This window comes from Lathyrus oleraceus, chromosome 7, assembly GCF_024323335.1.
Source record: "Lathyrus oleraceus cultivar Zhongwan6 chromosome 7, CAAS_Psat_ZW6_1.0, whole genome shotgun sequence".
Classification (NCBI taxonomy): Eukaryota; Viridiplantae; Streptophyta; class Magnoliopsida; order Fabales; family Fabaceae; genus Lathyrus; species Lathyrus oleraceus.
Genome location: NC_066585.1, coordinates 528,109,759 through 528,136,469, shown reverse-complemented (window position 1 = coordinate 528,136,469; position 26,711 = coordinate 528,109,759). Strand labels below are relative to the sequence as shown.

Here is a 26,711-nt window from a genome sequence, read left to right as displayed (position 1 = left end):
AATATAACAAATTATTTTGGACTTGGGTCTCCCTCATTCCAAGCCCATTACCCACGAAATTAGTCTATAAATACTGAAGTTTCAGTAGGGGGAGTTAGACTTGGAGTTTACACTGGGAGATTCACTGGAGAAAGAAGGAAGAGAAGCAAAACACTCTGAGGTTTCCTTGGAACAAAACCTTGAGGAAAAAGAAAGAGAGAGAACAGAGAAGGACGGATAGAAACTTTGGCATAGGAACCCTGCCTACCCGGAGAATTCAGAGTAAAGAAACCCTGAAGGCAGCCCATCTGCACCGAAGCCATCGCCGTCCAATTCCCGCTGCCTAACTTATTCCGATACTACAAGTGGTCAATCCCTTCAACCTTGAATTGGCAAACAGGTTTGCGTATCTCTATTGTTTATACTTTCAATTGGCCATATCTACATATATAATGCATCATGATTAAATGTTGATATATAATTTGCTTTCGTATGGGAATTTAAATATGCCTGAATACCCTGAATGTTTGACCATGTTATTCCTGTGATAAAATGCCATAAAATTCAAAGTTCCTAACATGGGGCTGTTTTCAAATTCAAAATCCGTGGCCTTCGCTAGGCGAGGCAGAGGCGAACGAGACAGTACCTGATTCTTCTAGTCTGTTTTTTTTTATGTTTTTATCATAGCCATGCATTATTCATCCTATCCTATTTATTGTTGTGATATTTCTCCGGTGTAATCTTCGATTGCACCCTGATTTGGTGTTCTGACATGTTTCTTTTTTTGAGTTTCGTAAAGGTTCACATATCCCAGGAAAAGGTTATTGGCTAGGTATTCCACTTTATTTGTGGGATACCCTTGTGGAGTTTCACCCTAAATTAATTTTTTAATGTATTAATTTCTAATGTATTAATTTTTTAATATATTATTTTTAATAATTTTAATGTGGAGTTTCATCCTAATTATATAATTAATTATAAAACTTTGCCTTTGAATAAGTGATCTTGGACCTCTCTTTGTTGCCTTACGATTACGATATTACGGTCATGTCCCGCGAACGTGGGGATACCCTTAGCAAAGACCCTTCGGTTAAATCATCATAAAATAAATTACAGTCCCTCGGATGTTGCCTTCGAATATACAACTTTGTCCCTCGATGACCCTCCGATGTTGCCTACGGTTAAAAGATGATAGTCCCTTCGAATGCTAAGGTATCCTCGTAACTGTTGCCTTCAATGACCAATCGATGACCCTACGATGACCCTTTTACATCCAAAGGATAAAACTACTTATTTCTCAATAATAAGGACAGTTTTACCCTCATAAGGATAGGAAATGCTCATAAAGACCTTGGGTCGGTATAACTCTTAATTGTTGGCTCACAATCTAAAAACAATTTTCACACCTCACACCTTTCAAAATATCTTTAGAAAATCACCACTTGGTATACATTCATACTAGAATCATTACCGAGTTATATTTTTCTAAACAATTTTCAAAACTAAACGAGATAATCACTTTGTATACATTCATACAAGAATCATTACAAAGTTAAATTCTCTTTTCAAAACAATTTTTCTAAACAATTCACAAACACTTTTTTTTAAAAATAATATAAGTGATCGAGCAATTAAGAGCCCATGGATAACCATGGATACAAAGGGTGCTAACACCTTCCCTTTGTATAATGTACCTCCCGAACCCAAAATCTAAATTAAGGTCTTTCCTGTTCTTTTCCACCTTTCCGTATTGGATAAAAGAAAAGTCGGTGGCGACTCTTGCTAACCGCGACATTGCGATTAAAACCACAAAAAAGTCCAGTTCACCGTATGACAGAACTGGCGACTCTGCTGGGGGCCCTAAATATTTAAAAAGAGAGGTTACCTTAAAAACAAGATCACTTATTCAATTTGTCTGATTTATTTTTAAGGGATTGCTTGGGTATGTTATGCTTGAGTGAAAGATCCTACACCCGGATCTAGTGTACCTTAGGTAAGTAGCAAGAGATCATCGCGACTGTCCGGCGTATACTGGAATGGTCAAAATGATGGCTACGGTTAATGTGGCACTTTGGATGTCCTGATGTTCCTCATGTTAGTTGAGGAAATATTTGGCATTCGCGTGGTGTCATAAAAGCATTAACCAGACCTTTAGAACCCTAATTGACTCATCCTGGCCATTAGAAAGTAGTGAGATAACTGGCTTCGGTTCCGACTGGAGTTGGTTGAGACTCGATACTACACTCTTTGAGATTGGACTTTAGGGAAGCTTCGGTCAACCACTTGGTGTTGCACTGAAGTGGACTTAAGGAAAGGTCAATGATTTGAGATCCTTCTAGAACCCGGTTACTATTCTAAGACAGGTTGAACCAACCAAACTTCAGTGGGGAGGGTATTTACCTATGGAACTCACGCAAGCCTTAAAACCTAGGAATGATTGTTGTGTGACTTGCTTGTGCTTGTTATTTATCTAACAACATGACATCATAACAACATAACATCATAACATCATGGCATTGTACTAACCATTTCAAGGATTTAGGGATTTAACTCTGCTAAAAAATAAAAACAGAAAAAACGAAAACAAAAGCAAAAACAAAAGAGAAAAAAAAAAAAGCTCCTTTTGTTAGTTTATGCAAAGTTAAATCCCAAAAGGCCTTGAAAACATTTCATGCATTGCATAGCATAACATAGCATAACAGGTACTCTAAAGGGATCAATGTTCTCACGATTTTCCTATCAAACAGATTCCAGCAGATTCAAACAGATTGAACAATGGCTCTCGAACAAACTGTCAAAGATCTCCAGGCCCAGAATGCTCAATTCCAGGAAATGATGCTGAGCTTATCTAAGGGGCAGGAAAAACTGAAAGCTCTTTTGATGGAGAAGAAGAAGGACCAGAAACCTGTGGGTTACATCAACCCAGGGAGAAGGCTTAAGGGACAGGTTACAGGAGTCAAGATTAGAATTCCGAAGGATTCAGAAGAAGAGACCGAGAATGATTCGGAAGATGAGAATCCTAATCTCGTCAATTCTGAGGACGACGATGAAGATTATGAACATGAACAGTACTCTCCGAAGGATGATAAGTACAAGTTGCTGGAAGAACGTATGCTAGCTATGGAGGGGCAGAAAGTGCCCGGTCTGGATTTCGAAAACTTGGGTCTGGTCTCTGATGTGGTCATTCCCCGCAAATTCAAGGTTCCCATTTTCACTAAGTATGATGGTGCCTCTTGTCCTCAGATGCATCTAAGGGCTTATGTGAGAAAGATTCAGCCGCACACTACTGATAAGAAACTGTGGATCCATTTCTTCCAAGAGAGTCTGTCTGGCACACAGTTAGAGTGGTATTATCAGCTTGAGAGCTCTAACATCCGCACATGGACTGATTTAGCAACAGCTTTCTACAAGCACTACCAGTATAATTCTGAGTTAGCGCCTACTCGGCTACAGCTACAAAATATGACTATGGGCTCTAAAGAAAGTTTCAAAGAATATGCTCAAAAGTGGAGAGATTTGGCTGGCAGAGTCAAACCCCCTATGACTGATCGAGAGTTAGTGGACATGTTCATGGGTACACTGACTGGCCCATTCTACAGCCATCTACTGGGAAGTTCCTCGTCAGGTTTCACTGAACTTATCTTGACAGGTGAACGGGTTGAAAGCGGCATTCGAAGTGGAAAGATACAGGCAGCTACTTCTGCAAGCACCAAAAAGTCCTATCAGGGAAAGAATGAATCAAATGCTGTGTACAGTGAGAGGAAGCATAACAAGAAGAATCGTGACCATACTGTTGGGGCAGTTACAATTGCCGCACCGCCATCTCAGAACTTCCAACACAGACAAGACAGGTCGAGAAGACAGTTTACCAAGATCAATATGACTTTAACCCAAGCACTGCAGAGTATGTTAAAGGCCAATTTGATTACCCTCAGAGGCCCTCCTGCAAATCCCAACACTACTTCTCCTCGTTATAATCCCAACGCCAGGTGTGCCTATCACTCCGATAGCCCCGGGCATGATACGAATGATTGCTGGTTGTTGAAGAACAAGATTCAGGATATGATCGACGCTGGAGAAATTGAATTTGATCCTCCGGCGACCCCCAATGTCATCACAACACCTATGCCTAATCATGACCAGAATGTTAATGTTGTGGACGACAATTCTCACGTTACTGACGTTGCTGATTTAGCATCTCCTCTCCTGATCGTTAAGAAGAATTTATTGCAAGCTGGTTTATTTCCAGGTTGTGCTGAAGATTGCGATCTCTGTGTACTCCGACCCAATGATTGTTTGAAGTTGAAGAACGGCATTCAACGGCTGATGGATGATCGTACAATTCTATTTGAAAGGGTTCCTAAGGTGGACAACTCTATTGAAGAGGTATCTGTGATTGCTAGGTCCAAAGCTCCAGTGAAGATTACCGCTACTAGAGTGCCTGTGAAGATTACCGCTGAGCCCAAAGTGGCTCCCCTGATTATTACCGCACCTGGCCCCGTGCCATATTCCTCCAGCAAAGTTATTCCGTGGAACTATGGAGGCGACGTTTACATCCATGGCATAAAGCAAGTTGGTAGTTCTGCTAATCCTAATGATATTGTGGGGACTAGTAAAGTTACTCGAAGTGGAAGGATCTACTCCCCAGAAATCTCACCTCCCGCTCCCGAAATTCGAGGAAAAAGACCAGTCAATCCTCCTCAGTCAGAGACATCGGTCGAAGTTACTTCTGAAGATGTTGCCAAACAGGAAATGGAAGAGATGCTGAAAATCATCCGTAAGAGCGATTTTGATGTAGTGGAACAATTGGGGCATACTCCGTCTAAAATCTCAATGTTGTCCTTGTTATTATCCTCTGAATCACATGCCAATGCATTGATGAAATTCTTGAAGACCGCTCATGTGCCTCAAGAAACATCCGTCGATCAATTCGAACATTATGTTGCTAATTTGACTGTTGACAATGGCCTAGGCTTTTCCGATGCTGACCTGACGCCAGCAGGAAAGAATCACAATAAAGCTCTGCATATCTCCATCGAGTGTGAGGGGATCACCCTGGCTCACGTGTTGATCGACAACGGCTCTTCCTTGAATGTGCTCCCGAAAGCTGTACTCGATAAATTTGACTACAAAGGCATTGAACTGAAACCTAGTGATGTTGTGGTGCGTGCTTACGATGGTGCGAAGAGTGTTGTCTATGGTGAAGTGGTTCTCCCTATCAAGATAGGACCTCAAGTCTTCAACACTACCTTTCACGTGATGGACATTCGTCCCGCCTACTCCTGCTTGTTGGGGCGCCCTTGGATCCATGGGGCAGGTGCGGTAGCTTCGTCGCTTCATCAAAAGCTGAAGTATCCAATAGCAGGCATGGTTGTCACTGTATGTGGAGAAGAAGAGTATATTGTCAGTAGTGTGCAAGCCTTCAAATACGTCGAGATGGATGGTGAATTCTTTGAGACTCCTTCTCAGTCATTTGAAGTGGTTCCTCCACCCAGTCCTGTCCTTAAGCCAACTCCCCTTGTGCCCAAGGTTGTTCGTGCTCCCCCTGTCATGATCTCTCTGAAAGATGCTCAAGCCGCGATTGAAAATGGTGATCGTGCTGGTTGGGGTCAACTGATCAATGTACCGTACAAGTCTGATAAAGCTGGCCTGGGGTTTAACTCTGGAAAGATAGTCAAAAATCAGATTAATGCTATGGAAGATGCTGATAGTGATTGCGACTTGGATAGCTGGATTTTCCCAACAATTGGTGACGGACTCAACAATTGAAAGACTGAAGACATTATCCCGATTTCCTTTAGTCAGGAGTAATTGTTATTGTTTATTCTAGAATTGCAAATTTTAATTTTCTTTTACAATCAAACTTCTTAAAGTATTGTGTCTATGCCCGAGGCACAATGGCTAATTTGTTAGGGGTTTGTCATTTTCATAAGCATATTCATATTCAATAGATCAATGGACTTTTTGCATTCAAATATTGCGCTCTTTATCTTTCCTGTCATTTTTCAAACAAGCTATGTTTCTTGCACACACTCACGTAACAATTTGCCGATCCATATCCACTCTGGATCCTGTTGGTAATGACTCTGCTACTGTTCATTATGACTTTGAAAATCCGATCTACCAAGCCGAGGATGGAAGCGAGGAAGATTGTGAAGTCCCTGGAGAACTTGCCCGACTACTGCAAGAAGAAAAGACTATACAGCCGCATGAGGAATCAATTGAAATTGTAAATCTGGGTACTGAAATAAACAAGAAAGAAGTCAGAGGTTTCTTGGGGCACTCGAATTACATTGCCCGATTCATTCCACACTTGACTGCTACCTGCAAACCCATCTTCAAATTACTGAGACAAAATCAAGAGATGGTATGGAATGATGAATGCCAAGAAGCTTATGACAAAATCAGGAAATATCGCCAAGAACCTCCAGTTCCGATGCCACCAGTTGAAGGAAGACCTTTAATTACGTATTTGACCGTGTTAGAAAATTCAATGAGGTGTGTTGGGGCAACATGACGAGTCTGGTCGAAAAGAGCATGCCATATACTGCCTTAGCAAAAGGTACCGACTGTGAAACAAGATACTCACAGCCCGAGAAAGCTTGCTGTGCTTTGGCCTGGGCTGCCCGCCGACTAAGACAGTATATGTTGAATCATACCACCTTATTGACTTCTAAGATGGATTCTATCAAATACCTATTTGAGAAACCTGCTGTCTCCTGAAAGAGTTATCACTGACAATGGTACTAATTTGAACAACAAGATGATTACTGAACTCTGCACGCAGTTCAAAATAAAACACCATAACTCTTCTCCGTACCAGCCAAAGATGAACGGCTCCGTGGGGACTGCTAACAATATCAAGAAGGTCATGCGAGAAATGACAGTAACATACAAAGACTGGCATGAGATGTTACCCTTTACTCTTTACGGTTATCGCACTTTAGTGCGCACTACGACAGGGGCAACTCCGTTCTCTTTAGTCTATGGAATGGAAGCCATCTTACTAGTGGAAGTTCAGATTCCCTCTCTAAGAATCATGAAAGAGGCGGGCTTAGACGAGGACGAATGGATTCAGACTCGACTCGATCAGATAAATTTGATGGATGAGAAGAGACTTGCGGCTGTATGTCACGGGCAGATATATCAGAAGCGCATGACCAGGGCATTCAACAAAAAGGTCAAGAGACAAGTGTATCAAATTGGCGACTTGGTAATCAAACGCATCATCCTACCACAAACTGACCCCAGAGGCAAATGGACTCCCACATACGAAGGGCCATTTGTAGTTAAGAAGGTATTCTCAGGTGGAGCCATGATACTCGCTACAATGGATGGTGAAGACTTCCCACATCCCGTGAACGCGGACATAGTTAAAAAATACTACGCATAAAAGAGACCCGCTAGATCGACGTATCTAGGCAAAAGTAAGGGCATCCCGGCGAACCAAAAGGGTTCGGGCAAAAATTAGGGATATATAAAAAAAATGTACACCCGGCAAGTCGAAAACCTGAAAAGGCGGCTTGGGCAAAAAAGGGTATCCTGGTGGACTGAAAACCTGAAAAGGCGGTCCAGGCAAAAATTAGGGATTAAAGCGTATGACTATGTCCCGTTCTCAGTCAACTTTCATCCAAGTTCGAGGGACTGACCAAGCCAATCACTTCTATCCGACAGCAAGGGATGAGATGCTCGAAGACATAATGACAGTAGTAGGCTTAAAATCAATAGGACTTCTTCCACATAGCTTTCTCTTTGTTTTCGACAATTTCCTCTTACTAGGATTTCTGTCTCCTTGTACACAAATTGCCTGTTTATAGGCCTCCTTTCAAAATCAATACAACCCTCTTTCAAAAAAAAGATGCTTTTGTTTTTACTTTTCTGTTTTGGTTGCGTAAATGTCCATTGATTTAATTTGAATTAATATGTGCATTTGAATATGACTGATGTTTACCAAAAATACATGCATAGAATAGCAATAGCAATTACTACCCGACTTCAGGATCAAGGAAAAGGTCTAATCATACTTCCAATGAATCCGCTACCAATTCTCTTCCCCAGCAAGCCTTTTTTTTCCTCAGAAAATGGCAGTATCCCCAGGCACAGCCAGTTACTCCCCAACAGAGGTCGGCGTCACCAGACAGATTGATCATCTCATCCATCCCCAGCCAGGATCTGTTGAATATTTCCACCATCAGACAGAAATCAAGCATCCCCAGCCGAGAAAGGGTCATCGACACAAATGTCTCAAATCAGTAGATGGGGATTTATTTTCCCCAGTAGAGTCCCCAAGCAGAACTTCTCATACGCATAACTCATTCATTACATCCTTTCACAGCATACGCATGCATACAACATTCGCATTTATTTTAGCATAACACGAAACATCTCATACATCATGACATAGCATGAAGCTAACTTTTCTTTGCAGGTTAATTATCCTCCTGATATAGTCAAAGTAGAAGGTTCATTCAGACAGACACCTTTATCAATCACATTCAAGATTCAGATACATATTTCAAATACAGTTCATGGGAACATTCATTCTGACAACACTTCGATATCCTCCTAACGATGGCATCTCTAAGCCCATCCCAGACATTTATTGCAAGTACAACATATACAGGTTATCAGATACAGCCTAACGTACGGTTCATTCTGATTCAGCCCAACATATGACTTCTTCAGCAACTCCAATGCGGTCTAACGTACGACCCATTTGGACCTTCAAATCCTCAGATGCTGCCTAGCGTACGGTACATTCAGGGGTGTAGTCTAGCGTACGACTACTTTCTTTTTCAGATGCAGCCTAACGGACGGCTCATTCTACAACTCGGATACGATCTAACGTACGATCCATTCTGAACTTCAACAACCCAACGCGGTCTAACGTACGACCCGTTTGGATCTTACAACCCTCAGATGCTACCTAACGTACGGTACATTTCTGAAGTGTAGTCTGGCGTACGACTACCGCTTTCATCATCAGATGCGGCCTAACAGACGACTCATTCTGCGACGGTCTAACGTACGACCCGTTCGGATGTCCATCCCCACAGATGCTACCTAACATACGGTACATTTCTGAAGTGTAGTCTAACGTACGACTACCCCTTTCGTCATCAGATTCAGCCTAACGTACGGCTCATTCTGCAACTCAGATACGATCTAGCGTATGGTCCATTCTGATCCTTTATCCCCAACAGCATATGACACACTCCGACTCCCCAGCGAAGTCGGCAGCCTAATGGATTACTCATTATACGGTCTAACGTACGACCCAGTGTGGCACCCATGTCTTCAAATTGGCCTAATATACGGCGCGATCTGAAGCTTTCGTCATCAAACCTCCCGGATGGCATCTTTAAGCCCATCTCCATCAAGACCAACTGTCGATTCTCAAGTGCAAATTTTTGGGGCATTCTAGTGTTCAATAATCTTCCACCTCCAGACCACGAATGGCATACACGCCATCCTAACTCTCTCGGTTCAAGAATATTGAACAGGGGCAGCTGTCATACCCCAAAAATTACCCATCATTTTTCTTAAAAAAAAAAAAAAAAAAAAAAAAACGAAAAAAAAAAAACGAAAAAAAAAAAAAAAAAAAAAAAAGAGAATTTTTTTTTTAATTAATTAATTAATTAAATAATTAAAATAAATAAATAAATAAAATATAACAAATTATTTTGGACTTGGGTCTCCCTCATTCCAAGCCCATTACCCACGAAATTAGTCTATAAATACTGAAGTTTCAGTAGGGGGAGTTAGACTTGGAGTTTACACTGGGAGATTCACTGGAGAAAGAAGGAAGAGAAGCAAAACACTCTGAGGTTTCCTTGGAACAAAACCTTGAGGAAAAAGAAAAGAGAGAACAGAGAAGGACGGATAGAAACTTTGGCATAGGAACCCTGCCTACCCGGAGAATTCAGAGTAAAGAAACCCTGAAGGCAGCCCATCTGCACCGAAGCCATCGCCGTCCAATTCCCGCTGCCTAACTTATTCCGATACTATAAGTGGTCAATCCCTTCAACCTTGAATTGGCAAACAGGTTTGCGTATCTCTATTGTTTATACTTTCAATTGGCCATATCTACATATATAATGCATCATGATTAAATGTTGATATATAATTTGCTTTCGTATGGGAATTTAAATATGCCTGAATACCCTGAATGTTTGACCATGTTATTCCTGTGATAAAATGCCATAAAATTCAAAGTTCCTAACATGGGGCTGTTTTCAAATTCAAAATCCGTGGCCTTCGCTAGGCGAGGCAGAGGCGAACGAGACAGTACCTGATTCTTCTAGTCTGTTTTTTTTTATGTTTTTATCATAGCCATGCATTATTCATCCTATCCTATTTATTATTGTGATATTTCTCCGGTGTAATCTTCGATTGCACCCTGATTTGGTGTTCTGACATGTTTCTTTTTTTGAGTTTCGTAAAGGTTCACATATCCCAGGAAAAGGTTATTGGCTAGGTATTCCACTTTATTTGTGGGATACCCTTGTGGAGTTTCACCCTAAATTAATTTTTTAATGTATTAATTTCTAATGTATTAATTTCTAATGTATTAATTTTTTAATATATTATTTTTAATAATTTTAATGTGGAGTTTCATCCTAATTATATAATTAATTGTAAAACTTTGCCTTTGAATAAGTGATCTTGGACCTCTCTTTGTTGCCTTACGATTACGATATTACGGTCATGTCCCGCGAACGTGGGGATACCCTTAGCAAAGACCCTTCGGTTAAATCATCATAAAATAAATTACAGTCCCTCGGATGTTGCCTTCGAATATACAACTTTGTCCCTCGATGACCCTCCGATGTTGCCTACGGTTAAAAGATGATAGTCCCTTCGAATGCTAAGGTATCCTCGTAACTGTTGCCTTCAATGACCAATCGATGACCCTACGATGACCCTTTTACATCCAAAGGATAAAACTACTTATTTCTCAATAATAAGGACAGTTTTACCCTCATAAGGATAGGAAATGCTCATAAAGACCTTGGGTCGGTATAACTCTTAATTGTTGGCTCACAATCTAAAAACAATTTTCACACCTCACACCTTTCAAAATATCTTTAGAAAATCACCACTTGGTATACATTCATACTAGAATCATTACCGAGTTATATTTTTCTAAACAATTTTCAAAACTAAACGAGATAATCACTTTGTATACATTCATACAAGAATCATTACAAAGTTAAATTCTCTTTTCAAAACAATTTTTCTAAACAATTCACAAACACTTTTTTTTAAAAATAATATAAGTGATCGAGCAATTAAGAGCCCATGGATAACCATGGATACAAAGAGTGCTAACACCTTCCCTTTGTATAATGTACCTCCCGAACCCAAAATCTAAATTAAGGTCTTTCCTGTTCTTTTCCACCTTTCCGCATTGGATAAAAGAAAAGTCGGTGGCGACTCTTGCTAACCGCGACATTGCGATTAAAACCACAAAAAAGTCCAGTTCACCGTATGACAATAGATAAATAACAACAGTTTCCAAACTAAACATAACCATAATTTCAATTTTAATTATAGAATACCCAAATACAATTTGTGATTTCAGAATAATATATTTTATAAAAACCATAAACTGTAATATGATTTAATCTTTACAAACCCCGTCATATAATATGTAATGAAACACAATACTTTATTCTAAAACAATAACTATTTGGATTTATGAAAACTCATTACGAAATATAATATGTAATCAAATAATATATTTAAAACAAAGATTTAATGGAAAATCGAAAAATGTTATAGAAATTGTAAATAAAACTACTCTAAATTTTTATGAATTCCAATATGTATGTTCAAATCAAACACACTTCGAAACCCTGAAAGAACCAACAATGCATTGGAATTTTAGAAAACATACTACAACTATAAATCTTAAAAAAACATAAGTTATTACCTCATTCCTGATAGAGTATCATCCGAAATATAACCATAGCAAAGTTTTCGCCGACCTTCCATTCTTCAAATCTCTGTCAGCGTTCGGCCTTCTGCAAAATACAAAAGTTTAAGAAAGAGAATGATACAAAATTTCCGGAAAGAGAGAGAAGAAAGAGAAAGATAAAAAAATTGTAAGGAGTAAAAAGAATGTTTCTTTTTCTGGTATTAACTTCTTTTATTAATTACTGCATGAATATATTATGGAATAGGAAATCAAGATACAAAATTTTGGGAAAGAGAGAGAAGAAAGAGAAAGATACAAAACTTTAAGAAGGAGAAAAAAAAGAATGCTTATTTTTCTGGTATTAACTTCTTTTATTAATTACTGCTTGAATATATTATGGAATAGGAAGTGTGAAAGTTTAACACTATTAAATTAAATTAAAAAATCAGATTATTATTCCAATAAATAATTATATGGATGATACATCTTATCTTGAAACATGAATTCCAACATACAAATTAATAGTATGAAAAAAAATTTAATCATGAAAGCTGCCATTGTAGCAACCATTATGGCAAAACAATTTTCAGAATCAAGAACATTATTCATTCTCACGGTAACGTCAAATCAACCACAGACTCGAATGCATTTTTAGAAGAAACATAAAACCTGTCATTTGCTTATTTATATACTATGTAATAATATCAAATACCTTCATTGCATATCTAATATATCAAGTGTCTTAAAAGGTCTATTGTGTGATCTGCATGGAATTTAAAGCAAGCTCATTATGTCTTCTTCTACTTCTAATGGGTAACATACCTTTAAAGTTTAATCAGGGTATTTTATGTATTTGTATTAGGTTTCATGCATTTGTCTTAGTTTAATACATAATATTGTTCCTTTCCATTTATGAATTTGCAGATTTTCATCTTTTGACACGAATGATATTTATGAAATCATTGAAAAAAGTGTCCAAGAGGTGAACCAATCTCCCAATGATGTTCAAGTGGATGAAATGTTCCTTGAGATCAATATGACCTAGTCGAATGATCCTGATGTACATGTGAGTTAGAACGTAGCGGCTCAAATTGATGAATTGTTGCTTGGGATCAATATGGCTTAGGAACATGGTTCAACTGAGCAGGTGAATCAACACGTAGGAGAGTTGACACCTGGTCTATTTTGGGAGAAAAATATTACTAGGTCACTAAATGGCGGAAATCAAGTTTTCATAACAAGTTACACAAATTATAAGAAAAATATATATATAATGTTTTTCATTTTTTATACGAACTTATATTCGATGCTAATGTTAACTTGCAAAAACTCATACTATGTAGCATTTCCCATCTAAGTTTATAAGGAGGGATCTTCGTCCAGACCAAACTGAGTGTACCCTGATGGATCTTGACAATATGGACTACTATGACTGTGATGGAGATGTACCTCAACTATGGGTGGTATGAATACGCTAAGGAAAATTTTTTAAGGTGGTAGATACGTTGTTAGGTCACTACCACTCTGATTCTTAAATGTTGTATATCAATTTGTCTAGACGTCCCTGAAGGAACGATGCTTGAAGGAAATGTTGCTCATTTCATCTGTCTTTCTAATTATTATTACTAAAGTTTAATATTGTCGTTTTAGTTGTTTATTGTGGGAACTGTTATTTCATTTTTACCAAGTTGTGTTTGGGTTTTATGTTTTTTATCCAAGTTGAAGTTGTATTTGAACTACAGAACTATGTCTACCTGATTATTTTTTTGCTGCATCGCATATCAATTAATACAGGTGATTGTTTAATCATCATCCTTTTTTATTAACTTTATAAATATAATCAATTGAATTTTTGTTTTTTTAATAAATATAATTTTAGTTTAATAGCAATTAAAAATGATATATCTAATATTAATAAATATTTATTTGATTTTATAATTTAAACATTACGCAACAATACTATTTTAATTTTTATTTTGAAAATTCTATAAACATATGTGATACTAACACTAATAAGTCTATTTTTGACTTTTACAATTAAGCCAATCCCAATCATAATATATTATATATAATATATATATATATATATATATATATATATATATATATAGATATATATATATATATATATATATCTATATATATATATATATATATATATATATATATAAAGACCTTATATTAATATTTCTTTATATTCAATAAACTACATTAATATTTATATAATAATAAAATTTTAAATATATTTTCTCTAGTATTTTGTTGATTTTGTTTGCTCCATGTGAACACATGAATCTCTTACTAGTTCGCTTAAAAGTAAAGTTTAAAATGATTAATACAAATATTTAACTCATGCACGTGAATACAAATACAAAATTCAATTAAAATTTTAAAATTTTTAGAATTTGTAGATTTTAAATTTTTAAAAAAGTCATTCAAATCATCAGAGTTGGTACTAAGACAGTAAATATTGTCAAAAATATTATAAATGGAAAACAAATTTTAATGGACAATATTAAACCACAAAAATAATTTTAAGCATAAGACTTTTAATTTATTTATGTTAAAGATTGAAACTAACATTAAATAAGATTTTTATAGATGTCAAAATTATTTGTTTTCAATTATAGGTTTAATTACAACTTTGGTTCCTTTATTTTTATTTTTTATTTTGTTTTGATCCCTTATTTTAAAATAATATTTTTTTTACCCTTTTTTAAGTTTTTGTGTTGCATTTTAGTCCAAAAAAAGACCAAAATTCAACCCAAAACTTAAAAAAGGGACCATCACGGTTTTTGAAATGGATGGACCAAAACTAAAAAAAAAGACAAAATAGGGGGACCAAAATTACAATTAAGTCTTAATTATATATGAATGAATAATAATATATTTAATATTAAATAGTTAAATATATTTATCATGACCGAATGAGAGGTGATTCAAGAGAGATTTTTGAAAGATGATGATAACAAGAAACTGCATATCAAAGAGTAGTTGAAGAAGATTGTTTATCCAGAAAACACATATTTTAAAGCATCTGCAAAAGCAGTAAAAACAACGGGTGCTCCTACGAAGGTCAAACAAAAGCGATCTCTTTCCTATCAAAGGTGTCACCAAACGTGCTCGAATTAGCAAACCATCTCTTTCACCACCTTTACCAAAAAAGCGATACAGATCGAAGAGATGGCAGTTTTAATGCATAAATATATTGGCTGAATTGTATATGTCAATGGTGACGGTAACTATAGTTATCACGTTGTTTCATCAATGGTAGGTAATAAATAGGAGAATCATACACTTTCCCACTAATATCTTGTCAAAGAGTTGAAGGCGCATAAGCAATAATAGAGAATTTTTTTAAAATAATCATTTTTTTTCAATTTAAATCCTTAAATAACCTATTTTTCAAATTAATTACCGAAATAACCATCTTTTATTACCGATGTGCCACTTGAACTGACGCATCTATTTGGCATTGAAAGGAGGTGCCATACCCATTGGTGCATGCATGGGAAGCAATTGAGCAAAGGCGTCAATGCCCTTGGCAGATGCATGCCTTGGCGCCACATGCATTGGCGCATGCATGTAGGCATGTGAGTGTGCGCCACATGCATTGGAGCATGCATGTGTCATGTGTGTGTGTGTATGTGTGTGTGTGTGTGTGCGCGCGCGTGTCTAAGGCAATGGCGCATGCCTGTGTGCGCGCTCTATAAATACAAAGCGTTTCTCCCATAATTTTTCACACAACTTCTTACCCTCCTTCCATTTTCTTTTCTGTAAACCTATTATACAAATTGATGGTACATGGTTGTATGGGAAGTATAAAGGAACGCTACTAATGGCAGTGGCACAAGATGGCAACAACAATATTTTTCCAATCGTTTTTGCCCTAGTTAAAGGGGAGTCTGCTGAGGGATGGAGTTTTTTCCTAAAAAATCTTTGATTGCACATTGCACATCAGCCTAACTTATATTTGATCTCAGACCAACACCCTTAAATAGTGAGTGCCTACAAAAACATTGATAATGATTGGAAGGATCCTCTGTCGACGCATGTCTACTGCATAGACATATCGCTCAAACATTCCTGCGGGAGATCAAATACAAAATGTTGCGGAAGAAGGTTGTCAATGCAGGGTATGCATTAACATAACCTTCTTTCAAACACTACCGCGAAGATATCAAATTGTTAAACGCATATGCAGTAAGGTGGATCGACAATATTCCATTGGAGAAGTGGACTAAGGCATACGAGAACGGTCAATGTTGGGGCCACATGACAACAAAATTTGTGGAATCAATGAACTCTGTCTTCAAAGGTATCTGAAACCTACCTATAACCGCTTTAGTGCAAGCAACCTATTTCAGGCTAGGGGCGCTATTTGAGACCAAACATTCCAAATAGATTTCAGTGTTACAATCTGGGCAGTTGTTTAGTGATGCTTCAATAAAATTCATTAGAGAGGAAGCTGCCAAAGCTAACACACATGTGGTCACGATGTTTGACCGTACTAAAGGTTGGTATAGTGTTACTGAGTCCATGGATCACAATGAAGGTATGCCGAGGGGACACTATCGAGTGAAACTAGATAGAGGTTGGTGCGACTGCGAAAAGTTCCAAGCCTTTCGTATGCTCTGCTCCCATGTCATAGCAACATGTTCAAAGGTTCGACGGGATCCATCCTACTTACTATCTGACGTTTACAAAGTCATAAGTATTTCCAATGTTTACAAAATTATCTTTTCAGTGGTAGAAAAAGAGGATTATTGGCCTGCATATCAAGGGGATATTCTCCGACACAATAAATAACGTGAAGAAAGAAAAAGGGTCGCCCAAACAGCACCCGTATTCGAATCGAAATGGATACGGCGAACAAAATGATTAGATTATGTAGTTCATGTCGTCATCCCGATCATAATCATACTAATTGTCCTAGTGTTGGAACAAGCACAACAAGATAAATTTAATTGTAACTCTCTTGCTTTATATTAAAAACAATATTTATTTCATATGATAACTTTGTGAGGAAATACCATCACAAACAAATACAATACATACAACACATAAACAACAACACAACAAACTACAACAAATAAAATATCATGTACTAACAAATACAACACATAAACAACATAACTATGCAATTATAACAACATAATTATGCGATTACAACCATCAAAACAATTTTGAACATAGTATACATCATCATGTGAACGTCTCTATCAGTCTTAATATCCACCCATACATGAACTTCTCAATTTTAGTTGAACGTGAACTCAAGCCATTGAATTCTTCTGATCCTTTCACCCTCTGCAATTTCTCCATCTAACTAACGGTTTAACGTCCTATTAAGAGGTTCGAACGTTTCTATATTCCAAAGTTGGATCTTTGTCCGGAGGCTGCACTGCTGAAAAGATTAAATTGATATTTTTCTTGTGAATATATGAATATTCAGATATGGTAAAAGAAAATAAAATTGAAGAAGATCGAAGGAAAATGGAAGAAAAATGGAAGGAGAGTAAGAAGTTGTGTGAAAAATTATGGTAGAAACGCCCTGTATTTATAGAGCGCATACACATGCATGCGTCATTTCCTTATGCGCGCACACACACATGGCACATTCATACGCCAATGCATGTCGCGCACACTCACATGCATGCGCCAAGGGCATTGGCGTCTCTACTCATTTTCTTGCCATGCATGTGCCAATGGATATGACGCCTCCTTTCAATGGCAATTAGATGCGGCAGTTCAAGTGGTGCATAAGTAATCAAATGTGGTTATTTCGGTAATTAATTTGAAAAATAGGTTATTTAAGTATTTAAATTGAAAAAAAATGGTTTTTTTAAAAAAATCAATCATAGACAACACTATACGGGAAAAAAAATAATGTTTTGATGAAACTCATGCAACTCTTATTCCTTCTGTTAGTGGTCCAGCACCAGTGGAAATATGGATGTGTTTCCTTGAAATGGGTTATCTTATAGCAAGTGCATATAACAAAGTGTGTATCGATCTGATAATATATGGTTTCTCGGAAATATTTTACCACTTCGAAGTGGTCCACCTCAAAATCTAGTCAGACGCATTATGTATATTGGATGGATTTCAAAATCACAATATTTTCTTCAAGTTTATTTGAAATTTGGATATACTATACCACAAACATCCCTTGTGTAGACATCTCCTTCCATGAAAGAAGTTGAAACTTGGCCGAATAACTTTTTGGATTGGATGGAAGGGTTCACTAATTTGTACGAGATTGAAAGAGAATCAAATCAGCAAGTCAAAGGCGGAACCATCCATAGATATAGATTTAGGTGGTGACACATGTTGTGATACATTTTAATTTTTATCTTACATTGTACATATGTGGTGACTCACTTTTTGTATGTAATGTTGGATTGATGTGTTTTAATGTATATTTAACATTACTTGTATAAATGTTGGCCTTAAATTTTTGATGTCCAAAAATAAGTTTTGACGGTGACAGTTTATGTCTCCTAAAATAGTTTATGTGAAGGGTAAATCTGAATTTTAATATCCGGACACTACCTATTTTATATACGTTAAAACGTGAATCTGAATTTTAATATGACACAACCTATTTTATATATGTTAAAAGGTGAATCTTAATTTCAATATCTAGATTATTCTGTGAGACACGATTGAGTCTCTAAGATCTTTATTGATTGATCTAAAACATATATAAAAATTGGTGTCTCTCATGTTGTTAACAAAACACACTAGAATGGGTATTTGTTGAAATCTCACATTTGTGTATTTCAATGGTGTGAGTCCTCCTATTGATTTTAGGCTCACATAGAACACCCCTCTTGATGTTCTAGAAATCAAATTGAATAATCTTTTGTGCTACCTAGACAACAAATGAGTGGTTATGATTGAGTATCATTCACCCTCGATTGATCACGAAGAGAAAATACAATTCAACAAGTTTGGACTGAAGAAAGATAAATATTTAAGGGTTATATGGAGTATATTTTACCGTTACAAAACAAATGGTCGGATCGAGGTGGATGCGACAGTTGCGAGATCGATCGACGATATTTGAAAGATGTTGAAACGTCCTCGATCATTTTTTAATGATGAAATATAATGTTAGTTTTAGATTTAAAAAAATTTATATAATGTTACATATTTTGTATGTCAAATGAAATATTTATATGAATTTATGTTATTCTTCTTATTTCTGCAATTGCTTCTGATCTATGGTAACAAAGAATATTTAAGATTTTAATATTCGGACAATCCTCTCAACATTATTTCTCATTTCTTTTGTATTTTAATTTGTAAAAGGGAACATTCCGGATTCTAATATCCAAACTAATCCTAGTATTATAGAAAATTGAATTTTAGAAGGGTGAATTCATATTTTAAAATTCGGACATGTTGTGATCTTTGATTTTTAAATTCACACATGTTTTTACCTTTGAATTTTTTAAAGGACAATATTAAACCACAAAAAATATTTTTTTTCTTAAGACTTTTAATTTTAGTCTAAAAATATTATTATTTATGTTAAATATTGAGACTAAAATTAACTAAGACTTTTATAGATGTCAAAATTATTGTTTCTAATTATATATAAATGAATAATAATATATTTAATATTAAATAGTTAAATATAGTTGCAAATTATATTTATAAAATAACTTTTCTATATGTGAAATTTGGTACATTTTTCAAACACATAATTCATAGTTTGGTAGTTACCACATAGTATTCATGAAAACGTGGCGATCTCTCTATCACAAACTAGACCAAACTCATCTATAAGAACATGAAGAATCCCAACCCAAAGAGTAAAAAAAACAGTTAGAACCAAAATTCACATCCACATTTTCTTAAGATCTTAGCAATGGCTGAAGTTCAATTGTTGGGTGTAAGAGGAACCCCATTTATTCAAAGAGTGGAATATGCTCTAAAACTAAAGGGTATTGAGTACACTTTCATTGACGAAGATATAAAAAGGTACCTGTTTATAAGAAGGTACCTGTTTTGGTTCACAATGGAAAACCATTATCTGAGTCACTTGTGATTATTGAATACATTGATGAAACTTGGGAGAATTATCCCATTCTTCCTCAACAAGCTTATGAGAAAGCCTTGGCTAGATTTTGGTCTAATTTCATTGATGACAAGGTGAGTGACATTTATTTGCTTCTTTATAAGGCTTGTATAGATAAAATAATATGGATTACGTTATTTGTGTGTCTAGTGAATCCATGCAGAGTCGTAAATTGATTTAGTGGTGATTGATGTTGAACTTAATGCTAGAACTGATTTTCAAAACGGATTAATCCATCCAATAGATCGGATATTAGTGATCAGAAAAAAATAAAGAGAGTCTTTAGACCAGATCCCTTCGTTCAGGAAAGAAAAAAGTTACTCTCAAGTACATTGATAATACAATGTATGAAAAGTAAATTATTTTTATAGTAAGAACTAATTTCATGAATTTCATTTCTATGAATGTAGATCTTGCCGGCGATAGCAAAGGCAGCATGGACAGTGAACAAAGAGGAACGAGAGAAAGGCACTGAAGAAGTGTTGCAGGCTCTACAATTTCTTGAGAATGAACTCAAGAACAAATTCTTTGGCGGAGAAAACATTGGCATTGTGGATATTGCTGCTTGCTACTTAGCTTTCTGGCTTCCTACCCTTGAAGAAGCTATTGGATTGAAGTTTCTTACTGGTGGAAAATTTCCTAAGCTTCATAAATGGAGTCAAGAGTTCATCAATCATCCTATTGTGAAAGAGATTCTTCCTCCGAGAGAGGGATTCTCGGCGTATTACAAAACTCGATATGCCGCGCTTAGTGCTGCAAAATAAATCAACTCGCTGCAGAGCTGGGTTTAGAGCGAGAAGCAAGTTAGTTTTAGACTAATCTTAGAGATAAGAGAAGTTGAAACTAAATCATTTTAGTTTGCATGTTATCATTTGAGCAGTATTTTGAGTTTTATTTGCAGTCTTATTTCTGTTTTGACAAGTTGTGAGCCACTCAATTGTCAAATTATTTTTCTTGTTAACTTATGGTTATAAAAAATGGCCGCGACAAAAATCTTTATCTCCGCTTTTATATTAAAGATTAAATTGTGATTAAATCACATCACGAAGAAGACTGGGATCAATGTCATGATATCTGTATTGATTGATATCGCTAAAAACCTTTTGCGACCGCGACCACAAGAGTGGAGTGGTCATTGCAGAAATTGGCATGTTAATGGGAATCATAATATTATTCTTTTTTTGGACAAAGAACTCATAATGGTTGTTTCTAGAGAGGTCCTATTTGAATATATGTGAATATGTTATGATTTTTCAAACAACATCTGTTCATATGATAGTGGCTCCACCATGTGCATAAATCTGACAACTTAGACAAAAACATATGATAGTGGCTCCACCATCTGCATAAATCTGTCAAGTTAGTCAGAAACGTATGTGCACTATCTGAAAATCATACTCCAATATGCTAAATGAGAGGGAAAACCTGGTGAATTCTCTATCACAATTCTTACCAAACTCCTCTATAACAATATAAAAAAAAATCTTTTGTACTGAAGAATTTTAGTAAAAAACGTTTGGATTGATAATCGAATGAAATGTGATAGAATAAAATTATATATATATGGATAAGATTACATATGTAACTGATATTTTTATTTGAAATTTCAATTTACAAAGAATTAGATCAATAAATAAAAAAGTCATTCCAAAGGGTTTTTTTATTTATAAATCGTCTAACTGCACCATAATTTGAATCATATATAGTTTTTTTAAAATAATTGAAATAACTCCTACATAATATTGTAAAAATTCAAGAGACGGTAAAAAATAGAATACTTTATTCAAATATTCCATTTTTTTTTAAATTCTAAAATAATCCAATTTTTTAAATTATTTCTCAAACTATCCCAATTTAAAAAAAAACGTTAAGGCGTAGGTGGCAGATCAATTGACGCATACCCTTAATTTTAAAGAGGGGGCGCCAATTGAATTGGCTACAGTACATGGTGTTGTCAATCCAATTGGCGCCCATGTCTATAAAGTGAGAGGATATGTCAATTGGTCTGATGCCTCCGTGTATTGTGTAATTTTTTTTGTATAAGTAGATGTGTTGGGTGATTCATTTTTTCACATTTCTTTTCATTATATTGCAAACATGTTTCGTCTTCGTCATCGCTATGGAAAAGTGATTTATTCGAGAGACAAACCTCTGATGGAGATGATGTTTTGGAACATCTGTCGTTTCGAGCAACTAAAGAGGGAGTTGGTTCGTTAATTAGATGAAAACATACCTGAAGGGAAAATAATTAGAAGTATTGAGATACTCGATGGCGTACGTGGTTGGGGGCGAGTAAAAAATGATAAGGATGTTAGGGAAGTGATGTTTGGACCATATGACATCAGTTTGATTGTTGTAATCAGTTAGAAATGTTATTTTTAAATGTTGTGGTTAAGTATTTTCATCTATTTTGATATTGTTGTTTGTGTTGTTTATTTAGACCGGTTCGGTTTTAAGTGTGTTTAAGTTGGAGTGATGTTTGTTATTAACCTTGTTGTAACAAAAAGTTATTAATATATCAAAATCAAAGGTTACAAAAATTGAAAGGAGATACTAAATTATGATGCAGATGTTGCTCCTAGATTGGGATTTTTTTCTTATTGTGTCCGGGTTGACGACATATACTACATAATCTTATCATTTTATTAGTCATATTCATTTTTGTTCTAATACGCGTGTTGTTTGGCCGTCTTTTTTTCTTTCTTCGCATCTCACCATTGTGTCAAGCTATGTCCCCTTCATATGGAGGTCAGTATTCCTCCATTGCTAGCACTGAGAAGCTTTCGTTATAGACATTCATCACGGTGATGGCCTTGTAAATATCAGATAGTTGGTTGTAAGCGTCCTGGCGAGTATGTGTGCATGCCGCAATGACATGGGAGCAAGGAATACGGAAGGCCTGGAACTTTTCACAGTCGCACCAACTTCTGTTTAGTCTGACAGCATAGAATAAATTTGGCATCCCCTCATTGTAGTCCATTGTTTCCTGTACACTGAAATTTTGCATATGACGATTAAAGATTGTAACCACGTGCTTACAAAGACACATCTACATTTTCTGGATGTGCTATTTTGCTCCAAGCATAGGGTTGTTCCAGACTACCGTCCCTAACTCCCGTCAACCACAACCCGTTCACATTCCCGTACGCACAAAAGTAAGTTCTTAACAATGGACTATATTTACTTACTTTATCGATTATTATCTATAAATAATATATTTACTTTTATGATGCAGATGGTCGGCACGTTATATGAATTACAACAGATGTGCTAGATACTGTATTACCTAGTATCGCAATCTCTTAGATCACCTTCGACCAACAGATGTATTGCCATCAACCTAATTAATTCGTAATAATTTGTTAACTTCTTCTAACAGATTTATAATCTAATATATGTTCACATTTCAGTTCATTTCGCGTCCATATCTAAACTTGGATCATGACCATGAAATCAACGAACAAGACGCAGTCGTTTGGACTGCATGCATACCGATCATAAGATTCACCACTGTGGAGATGCACCATAGTGATCGTGTTAAATTGCAGTTCAGTATGCCTCAACATATCCCAGATCCCCCGACAAACCTCGGAGAATAACATCTACGAAAATTTAATGACCAATGGAACTTTAACCCTTGGCAAAGCTTCGCTAGATCTGAGTGTCGAAAATGGAAGCACCGACAAGACCATGTCTTAACTGACGTTGTGATGCCAATCGAAGAAAAACCAACTCGTAATCATATAGATTGGTACATATCGGTTGGATTTGAGTTCCTCACCGAGGATATGTACCTATACGACCCATGCCAAGTAACTTACACACAAGAAGGTTCAACATCTAACCCCCAACAACATTATCAGACCGGTTACTCACAACCCCATATCGATCAAAATTTTCGGTCCACAAACACACAAACCTACAACCCTAACATGTCAAACACCTAACCACAATACCAAGAGCATACCCCGTACCACCACCAACAAGTAGATCATCATCAAGACACCCAACATCGATATGCACCCAACACATCACCCTACCATAGCCGCCTTAGCCAAAACACTCAGCGGTCATTTAACACCAACTGTCCCTCCTCCTACCATAGCCAAGAAGCCCAAACATCACAAAACCAAAACATGCAACAACCATATGGCTACCAAACACCACAACAATCATTTCAACATTTCCTCGACGCATCATTCACACCAATGTTGCCCTTCAATCATCCTGGTCGCCCTCCTATAACTCAAGTACAGCCCAACTACTCTGGCATGGGTCACGAACTCAACTATGACGGTAGCGCTTCATTGCATACACAAAACTACACGGATTTGTCTGAATATCTTAGGCAATCTCCTGCAGGTGATGGTGATGTTACTGGACCCTCAAATACTCAAACACCTAGGGTGAATCATCAACGTGGGTTAAGGCCACGCGTTCGGGTAGTTAGGGGATGTGGGACAGGAGGTCGGTTAGGTCATCTCGGTCAACGACATTAGTCTTTTTGGTTAACATATGTAAACACATATTAATATTAATATCAATTAGTCTGATTTCGACTTTTATCTAAAATGTACATTGTTTTTCAAAAAAAAATTACGAAACACACATAGGTGTCAAACCAATTGGTGTCTCCTTTATAACCTAACACACAGGCGCCAACTGGATTGGCAACACTAGGTGCACAAGTCAATCCAATTGGCGCCACCTCTATAACTTAGAGAGCTGACACTAATTCATCTGGCGCCACCTCTTCAAAGTGGGGTAGTTTGGGAAATAATCTGAAAAATGGATTATTTTGGGTTTTTTTTTTTAAAGTAGGTTATTTGGATCAAAAATTCGTAAAAATACCACCTAAGCAGTTATATTTTGAGATTCATAAAAAAAAAATTAAGAAACCTATAGTTATACACTCTTATTTGTTGAAATATCAATATTTCTCTTAAAAAACTATATATTCTTAATATAGATGCTAAACTTCTAAAGTGAGAGGAAGTTAGAAGATGAAATTGGCGATCAACAAAAGTTATTAACCACTCAACTTTTAATTTGTATTTTGTTATTTATTAAAAAAATGAAAAATATTTTTGGAGAGAAAAAAAGTCAGTCTAAAAATCTCATATCCCCTTAATATATAGATATAAATTTATGTTTCAATGTTTGAATTAATTGAAAAAATAAAATAAAACAGATAGAATGCATTTTATTTTATTTCATCAATTTCTATCATTTTTTTATACTTTATTTTTAGCGGAATAACAAAATTATTTTATTCCGTAATAAAATACTTAAACAATAGAATCATTTTTTTATTCAATTTTTTTACATTTTGTTTCATTCATTTTCGTTTGTTTTAGAATATTCAAACCAATGTTTTGTTATTAATTCAGTAAAAGATATTAGATAACTGATTTATTGATCAAATAATTGGTTCATTCATTGAACTGCGTGATTAAATTAGATTAAATTGAATGACTCAATAGAATAAATCGATCTATATAGCAAAATTATATAGTTATCAAACCGATCAAATCAGATGATTCTCTCTCGAAAAAAATCACGACATTTACACAATTTCAAAATATCATAATTTAATAAGTTCAAAATACAAATCCAAATAAATTTTGAACAAAGTATAATTGTAACATTAGTATTTAATAAATTTAAATTTTTATGAGTGAAAGTTGCTTCAAATAAGTTTTCAACAAAGTTTACTTATATATTAACTTTTTTTTAATTATCAAAACGGCGTCTTTTTGTTTAAGGGGAAATGCACACATTTGTCCTGGCGGTTTTTCCAAACCATCGATTCTCTGGTTTTTATCGGTTTTGGCCGATTCTAACTGGTTACTATTGGTCCAATAAATTATATGATCCAACAATCAGATTAGTAACCCTTTCGGTTCACGAATTGATGAAAAATTTACTTCATACCCCTACACTTATCCCTATACCCCTACATTTTATGAAAATATCAACTTTGCACTAATTTTGTTGTGTTCCGGAATACTATGTATAGAAAGTTTGATGTTCATTTTTGTGTTTAAGAAGATTTCAAAGAAAAAATTTCAAATAGTCAGTTTTTAATATTATTTAACTTTTATTTTGTGTATTGAAAGATTTTACAAAAGACTTCTGATAGTCAGTTTTTAACATTTTAACTTTTATTTTATGTATTAGAAGATTTTGCAAAAGAGTTTTGGTAGTGAGTTTTTTTATATTTTTAACTTTTATTTTGTTTACTTGAAGAAGACTTTGTAAAAGAGTTTCAATAGTCAATTTTATTGAACATTTTTTAATTTTTATTTTGCGTATCGGAAGACTTTGCAACAGAGTTTTGGTAATTAATTTTTTTAACGTTTTTTTACTTTTATTGTATACCGGAAAACTTTGAAGAATTTCAATAATCCATTTTTTAAAATATTTTTTAATTTTTATTTTGTGTACCGAAAGACTTTGTAAAAGAGTTTCGATGGTTAGTTTTTAAATATTTTTTAACTTTTATTTTCTGTTTCGGAATACTTTACAAAAGAGTTTCGACAGTCAGTTTTATTAAATATTTTTTAAGTTTTATTTTGTGTATCGAAAGACTTTGCAAAAGAGTTTTGGTAGTCAACTTTTTTAACGTTTTTTAACTTTTATTTTGTGTATCGAAAGACTTTAAAGAATTCCGGTAGTTTGTTTTTTAAAATATTTTTTTAACTTTTATTTTTGTGTATCAGA

General features: G+C 35.5%; 1 pseudogene; it reads left to right on the top strand.

Moving 5' to 3' along the window:
• Positions 1-19,628: 19,628 nt before the first annotated feature.
• Positions 19,629-21,006, top strand: LOC127107870 (probable glutathione S-transferase; annotated as a pseudogene).
• Positions 21,007-26,711: the final 5,705 nt, after the last annotated feature.